Below are 8491 nucleotides of genomic sequence, written 5' to 3'. Positions count from 1 at the left end.
ACGTGGGCCTGCTTCTTGAGAAAGGGATCTGCGCTGCAAGAGGACTTGTTCGCTTGCGGGACGGTTGTTCCAAGCTCTGGATTACGAATTTCGGGACCTAGTTTCTGCGAAGCTCTGGATTACGAATTTCGGGACCTAGTTTCAGCACATTGCGAAAGGAACGGCCATTGCGTATGTTGCCGACTTTTTTGAGCCAGGGAACATCTGTACTCTGGCGCCGCTGTCGCCAGCCAGATGTAATGCGCCCGACATTCTATCTATTGTGGACATTATTCCCAATATGTCGGTGGTTGAGCAGCGGCGACTGCTAGACCTCCTTCAGGAATTTGCTAGATGCTTTGCAACGTCTTCGAAATTGGGGGTACCCCAGTAGCCAAACACCGCATTATGGTTGACGCGGAGACCAAGGCAATTTCCCAGCACCCATACCGAGTGTCGTCAACGGAACGAGAGGCTATTCGAAGCCAGGTGCAGGAATTGCTTACCGACGACGTGGTGCAGCCGTCTACCAGCCCCTGGGCTCCACCTGTAGTGCTGGTGAGAGAAAAAATATAACACCTTGCGTTTCTGCGTCCATTATCGTAAGTTAAATCAGGTAACGAAACGGGACGTATACCCGCTCCCACGTATCGATGACGCATTGGACTGGTTACGCAATGCCAAATATTTCTCGTCGCTCGACCTCAAGAATGGCTACTGGCAGATATACGTGGACGAAAGGGCAGAGAGAAAACAGCGTTCTTCACCCCTGACGGCCTTTATGAATTTAAAGTGCTTCCTTTCGGTCTCTGTTCTGCACCAGCAACTTTCCAGCGAATGATGGACACCGTTCTCTCTGGACTGAAGTGGCAAACGTACCTAGTGTATCTCGACGATGTCATTTTCGCGGCTAGTTTTGAGGAGCACCTTGACCGACTGCGAATGGTACTACAGGCACTGCGTTCAGCCCAACTGACGATAAAATCACAGAAATGCCATTTCGGATTCCGGGAGCTCCGCTTTCTTGGCCATGTTATTAGTTCTGAGGGTGTGAGACCAGATCCCGGCAAGACTGCTGTTGTGAAAAATTTTCCGCGCCCAACCGACAAAACGTCCGTTAGAAGGTTTTGGGGGCTTTGTGCCTATTACAGGCGTTTCGTAGAGAATTTTTCAGTGATTGCCGAGCCTCTTACGCGTCTTACCCGAGACAATATTCCTTTTGCGTGGCAAGATGATCAAGAGGATGCTTTCAACGAGTTGCGCCGGCGACTGCAGGCCGCACCGATACTTGCCCATTTTGACGGAAACGCTGCTACAGATATCCATACCGATGCCAGTAATTTTGGACTCGGTGCCGTTCTGATTCAGTGGCAAAATGGCACTGAGAAAGTTATCGCTTACGCAAGTCTCTCTCTTTCAAAAGCAGAGGCAAATTACTCAACCACGGAAAAGGAATGTCTCGCGGTAGTTTGGGCCATAACTAAATTCCGATCCTATATTTACGGCCGACCTTTTAGGGCTGTGAGCTACCACGATTCGTTATGCTGGCTAGCCAACCTCTAAGACCCCTCTGGAAGACATGCAAGGTGGAGCCTCTGTCTCCAAGAGTACGACATTACGGTTGTATACAAGTGCGGCCGTAAGCACAACGACGCTAATTGCTTGTCGCGTGCACTAGTTGATACTGCCCCTCCCGACAGCGAAGACGACGACTTCCCATTTCTTGTTGTAGTAACGACCACCGGCATGGCCAAGCGTCAACGCGCTAACCCCGGTTTACTCCCGCTTATTGATCACCTCGAAGTCCTTGATGTAGGTGTCCCACGTGCTTTCGCACGGGGTTTATCCTCCTACAGCATTCGCAATCGCGTCCTATATAAGAGAAACTTTTCCCACAAGTTAACCTTTCTTCTCGTTGTGCCGTCCGACCTCCGGCCAGAAATCTTGCACGCTTGCCACGATGAGCCTTCGGCTGGTCGTTTAGGAATCACGCGTACATTAGCACGCATTCGACAAAATTACTATTGGCCTAAGTTGCTGCCTTCAGTCCAGCACTACGTGAGAACATGCCGAGATTGCCAGCGGCGAAAGACACCGCCGCTGAAGCCTGCAGGCCTCCTGCAGCCGATACCTCCGCCAACAGCCCCTTTCCAGCAAGTGGGTATGGATCTTCTGGGCCCTTTTCCAACGTCCGCATCAGGGCACAGATGGATAGTAGTGGCGACGGACTACTTAACGCGATATGCCGAGACACAGGCACTTTCCCGTGCGACTGCTGCAGAAGTAGCCCAGTTTTTTCTTAAGACCATCGTACTGCGCCACGATGCCCCATCGGTTATTATCACTGACCGCGGTACAGCCTTTACGGCTGAACTAATGCAGGCTCTCTTTAGTCGTACCCGCACAAGTCATCGTAGGAGTACTGCTTACCATCTAAAACCAAACGGACTGACTCAAAGCCTCAATAGAACACTTGCAGACATGATTTCCATGTACGTCGATGTTGAGCATCGCACGTGGGATGAAGTCCTTCCGTATGCAACTTTAGCATACAATACGGCTGAACAGGAGACAAACCCGTCTTGCGCCATTCCAGCTAGTCTACGGTCGTCCCCTCCCAACAATGTTGCTACCCCTACGTCACAGCGACGATGCCACCAACGCGGATGCGGACGTCGACATATTTCTGCAGCGGGCCGAAGAAGCGCGCCAGCTCACACGGTCCCGTATTCAACGTCAACAACACTGCGATGCCAGTAGGTACAACCTCCGACACCGAGACGTTCACTATCAGCCTGGTGATCTTGTATGGGTGTGGACACCAGTGCGCCATCGAGGACTCTCGGAGAAGCTACTTCGCTGTTACTTTGGGCCATATGATGTCATTCGACGTCTCAGTAACGTGACCTATCAAGTTCTTCCTCGGGGTCAACAACCCTCAATACGGCTGCTCTCAAGTGCTGAAACTGTTCATGTAGTGCGAATGAAACCGTATTATGAGAGGCGGTGATCGTCTGCGCGTGTGCAGTATTCCTTGCTTCTCCTGCGTGCATATAGCTCGAGGACACTCCCAGCGTCGAGTCGCCGCTTTCGAAGAGGGGGGTAATGCCGCGTGCCTCGCGGAACCGAGAAAGAAGAAAACGAAACAGTGCAGTGTGTGGAACTGATCGGTTCAGTGTTCGCTGCCTTGTACTCGTTACAATACGAAATAACATCAAAACGTTTTGACAGCATGTTCCGCAGGCGTCGTCTATAAGTTCCCCTTACTTCCGAAAACTTAACATTGGCCAAACAGGCCGATGAGTCAATGACCGGCTTCGAGAACACCACGCTTCCCTGTGTTCTTTTGGCGCTGCAAATTTGTCTCGTCATTGCCGTAAGTGTGGTTGCTACCCACTTTTCGGCTATGTTAGCATCCTCAATACAGGCAGAAGCAAAGAAGAACGCGAAAGTCTTGAAGCATACCCCGTCGTGTAGCTTGGTGATAATTGCGTAAGCAGAACTTCTATGCGCTTCCTTTACAAAACAATTGCTTCCTTGGCCCGAGGGCGATGGATCTGCTGCCCATCTTTTACGTTGTCAGTTGTGGTCCGGTGATTTATGTGGTTGTGCTGCGCATGCATTGTCAGCTTTGCCGGGAAGGTGTTTTTCCTCAATAAAGCACAGTTGATCGCCCAGTCGCCGTTGTTTATGTATCGCTCTCTTTTGTCATCGTTTATTTGTCTGGTTTCCACGTAAAATGTTTGTTAGTGTTGCGCTGCAATACTTTAGTTATAAGTACGAATGAACACATAACGTCGCCTAATGTGAAGAATTCAAATATTGAGTTGCTGGGATTCTTGGAAGATCAGTCATATCCGATGCGTGCATGCAAAAGCGGACTGCCCTTTTGGGTGCAGTAGCATGTCTGGTCCGAAGAGGCGTGCCTTTGGGGTCGCTAAGGCATAACGCGGCACGAGTGCTGATCAAGGCTAAAAAAACGCTCCTTAAAGTGTCGCGCTTCATTCATTTCGATATAACGCCACCGTGATCGAGCGGAAACGCCTGCATTCGAGTATGCGGCAGATATATTTCCATACAGCCAAAAAATGTACTCGGAACCTCTTTTAGCACTTTTGATTCACTCGCTGCTCGAAGCAGTGAAGGGCTATTTATGCTGTCTTACTGAAGGCAGCTATGGTTCAATTACCAGACGCCGAAATTGGTCGACAAGCATTCTACATATGAAATTTAGAATTATGTAATATGTTCAACTGATTGCAACCTCTTTCCGGCCATAACGTGTCTCTTATTTTCACGCAGGCGTACCTGATGGCGAAGCATCTGGCCAGTGTGAGCCCGTTGATATTTATTCTAGAGGATTATGATTTAGAGCCTCAAACGGAGATTACATTCTTCAATGTGATCACTCAGAGAGACGAAAGCTGCAAAGTCCAGCCGTTCGGCTACACAACCAAGACTAAAGAGAAGCTGTTAATGTTGTCAGCGCTGAGACAATGAATATGAGCGTATTCTGAACCTTGAATAAAGACACTGCCTTTTCTTCCCTCTGACACTCCACTCAGTGCTCTCACTGCCACTGCGCAATTTGTATTATACTGCGGCTGTTTGTCATGTTCGGTCAGTTTGTGGCGTAAGACAGCGTCATCATCTGCACAGCGGAGAAGACGTCATTACGTAGGTACGACGATAGATGCAAGTGCTGGCTTCTAGGAAATGCTGTTCTCGGTGGTGCAGCAGCTGGGAGAAAACCTCTGCTTTCCTGGTCCTCCAGGCTTTGGACACAGACTGTCACTGATTGGGACGTAAGCACCTTGTCACAAGAGTGTCTGTTATTAAAGTCGTCGTCATCCTCACTGCTGCTGCGGAGACTGCTATCAGTCACTCATTTTGAAATCACTTTTCTGTAGCTTGAAATCCTTGCATCAAAATCGTCCAACGTTTACGTGCTCGCGTACTGGCTATGCCCGCTCTGTCTCGCCTAGGCAAGCGCTCCTGTTTCTGTACTTCGCCCAACGGCTTTCTCCCAGTCAATACACGTTGGCACATTTAGCGTGTTATAACCAGGTTTAAGCAGGCCTAAACCTGCGCCACTATTTGCGATGCGCATCTTTCGTTTTCCCAAGTGAAAAATCCCGTATCGCACCAAACCTGGACCGGTCCAGTATTATATAGTGTAAATCTCATACCGGGCTGACCAGTCCTGTATGAAGTTTAGAGAGGAGTATAGCGGACCTATATAACGCTCGAACCAAGGAGGTTATCAAAAAAACTGCTGGAGGGGAAGTGGCGCCCTGAACATGAAGTTTGTGTCAGCCGTCTTGGGAGAAGAAGAAACCGCGCAGTGGCCAAGGTTCACTCCATATCATACGTCGCATATTTAACACACTCTACTGTTTCCGCCCCGCCGGAGTGGCGCAGTGGTTACGGCGCTCGCCTACTGTTCCCAAGAATGCGAGATCGAATGCCGGCCTCGGCGGCCGCTTTTCGATGGAGGCGAAAAGCAAGGCGCCCGTTTGCTGTGCAATATCAGTGCACATTTAAGAAGCCCAGGTGGTCGAAATTTCCGAAGACCTCCACTACGGCGTCTCTCATAGCCTGAGTCGCTTTGGGACGTTAAACCCCACAAACCAAACCAAACCAAACCAAATCAACTGTTTCCCATTTGTCTGAAAGGTTGACATGGTCTTGTATATTGCTGAAAAATCTCACTTGGTCGCAAATTCTCTTTATTTTGATTTTCAGATTTGAGACTGTAAGGCCCTGTGTAAAACAAGTTTGTGCCAGACGGTTCAATGAAATTGTATACATGTAAGGACATAGAGCATAAAAGCACGAAGTCAAATTTTGTGCTTTTACTAACTGTTACGAGGCACAATCCGTCGCAACCGCAACAGTTCGCCGTCAGGGATACACTCGCTGGGCCAAAAGAACCCAGCTTCAGCGTCATCGTTGTTCACTATTCCAGCCCTTCGTTATCGTCTCCGCGACTGAGTACTGTAACCCCCCCCCCCCCCCCCCCCCCCCCGCTGGAGAAGCATATATATAGTCCCGGTGCGTATACTACACAGGTAAGAGCGAAATACAGGGTGTACGACGGGCGACATGCACGAATTCTGGATTACGCAAAGAGAAGACTTGGGGTGCACAAGCATAATCTCGTTGCAAACGTCCTTAAGTTGCCGCAAGACGCGATAAGGGCCCACGTAGCGGGACAGAAGTTTCTCGCACACGCCTACACGTCGGGCCAGGAGCCAGATGAGTACAAGGGAGCCAGGAAGGTACTAGGCGCCACGGTAGTGGAGATCATAACGGTGTTTTCAGAGCACTGAGATGCACCACGCTGGTCTCGAGCAATATAACGGGCGGCATCAGCGCGGACGATGGCATCAGAAGCGTAAAAACAGGGGGAATATTCAAGAGACAGAAAGGTGTCGAAGGGAAGTAAAAAGTGGCGGCCTAAAAGTAGATAAAATAGACAGTATCCGGCGGCATCATGGCGTGAGGAGATATAGGTGAATGCTATAGAGGGTAAAAAGTTGTCTCAGTCAAGATGATGGCAAGAAACATATATTGACATCATGTCGGTCAGTGTGCGATAATGAAATAAAATAGCGCAAGGAACGGAACGAAGCTCCCGTGTCCGTGTTTCGTTCCTTCCGTGTTTCGTCCCGTTCCTTACGCTGCTTTATTTCATTATGCAATATCAACTAGCCCGGCATCTTGCACTTCTGATGAGGATAGCTCTGGTTATGGCATAGAAGTTTGCGTAATCGGTCGCTACGGCAACCTGTTTGTCCTCTGAAGTTGACATCGGAAATGGCCTAAGCAAATCGAGACCAACTCGAGAAAAGGGCTCATTCGGAACTGCGAGTGGTTGAGGGGCCCGCTAGGCTGAAGGGATGGTATCTTCCTGCGCTGGCGCAGCTCACAGGCGGCGCCGCAGCGACGAACAGAGCGGTAAAGGCCAGGCCCAGAGAATCACCGTCGAACATTGTCGTATGTGCGTGACATAACTAGGTGCCCCGCTGTAGGCGCGTCGTGAAGGTGTGCAAGAACAGTCGAGCGTGCATTATCGGGACAATAAGCAAAAGGTGTTCACCATCTGGGCGCATGTTGCGTCGGTATAGTGTGCCATTACGCAGCACAAACATACTGATGGAGATGGACGGATCAGAGCTGTCGTTGCGCAGGTGATCAATAATGGGCCGCCAGGAAGGATCACGACCCTGTTCGAAGCCAATGTTGAGGAAGTTCGGGAGGATCAACGGGGTGGCGGGACAAGCAGTCGGTGCCTTGATGTAGGCGTCTTGACTTATATAAAACAGTAAACATGCATTCTTGTAATCTCAAGGCCCAGAGACCTAAGCGGTCAGTAGGATGTAGGTAGGACAGCCAGCACAAGGCATGATCTTCCATCACTACGCTGAAGAGCCGCCCAAAAAAATAAGGGCAGAACTTGGTAAACGCCAACGCCAAACTTGGTAAGCACTCGTTGTGTCGTCTTCTAATCTTGTGCTCGCGTCCACTTTCCGTGCTGTTACCTCAAAGGACCAAAACAAACGCAAGGCCTTCGCGCTCCCCAATGGAGTAATAGCGCTCGGATGGAGATAGCAGGCGGCTGGCATAGACAATCACACGAGAGTGGCCGGGCTGGTACTTGGGAAGGATAGCGCCAATATCCTGTCCACTAGCTTCGTTGCGCAGCTCTGTGGGTGCAGACGGGCCGAAGTGCGCCAGAACAGGGGAAGAGGGGGGGGGGGTGAGCGAGGAAATGGGCGCTGTGAAGGCATCAGCTTGCTCAGGACTCCACGAGAAATTTACGTTTTTCTGGAGAAGGGGGACGTGCTAGGTCAGCGAAGTTCCGAATGAAGCGACGGAAGTAGGAGTGGTGCCCGAGAAAACTTCGCACATCACTTGTGTTACATAGTGTAGGGAACTCCCGCTCTGCACGAACGTTATCAGGGTCGGGCTCCACACCATTTATAATAACCAGATGTCCCAGGAGTTTGATCTGATGGCAGCTGAAGCTGCATTTTTTGCATTCAGTTGAAGCCCGGTGTGGCGGAAGACGTCCAGTATTGTAGGAAGCCGTTGAAGTTGGCTTATGATTGTGGCAGAAAAAATGACGTCATCTAAGCAGCATAAGAACGTTGTCGGCGTGAAGCCACCAAGCAAGTTCATCATGGGCTTGAAGGTTGCAGGAGCGTTACAGAGGCCAAATGACTTGACCTTCAATTGGTATAGTCCATCAGGGGTGACAAATGCCGTTTTCTCGCGATCCCGTTCGTCGACAGCTATTTGCCACTAGCCGGAACACATTTCGATCGAAGAAAAATAGCTGACACCATGTAAGCAGTCACCTGCGTCGTAAATTCATGGGAGCGGGTAAACGGCTTTTGTAGTTAACTGTTTGAGGTGGCTGTAGTCGACACAGAGTCTTAAAGTTTGATCTTTCTTTTCGACTAAAACGACAGGGTACGCCCAGGGACTGCAGGAAGGCTCAATAATA

This window comes from Amblyomma maculatum, chromosome 2, assembly GCF_055883805.1.
Source record: "Amblyomma maculatum isolate TAMU_Amacu chromosome 2, ASM5588380v1, whole genome shotgun sequence".
Taxonomy (NCBI): domain Eukaryota; kingdom Metazoa; phylum Arthropoda; class Arachnida; order Ixodida; family Ixodidae; genus Amblyomma; species Amblyomma maculatum.
The sequence above is the reverse complement of the archived record's forward strand: the minus strand, read 5'-3'. Positions refer to the sequence as shown.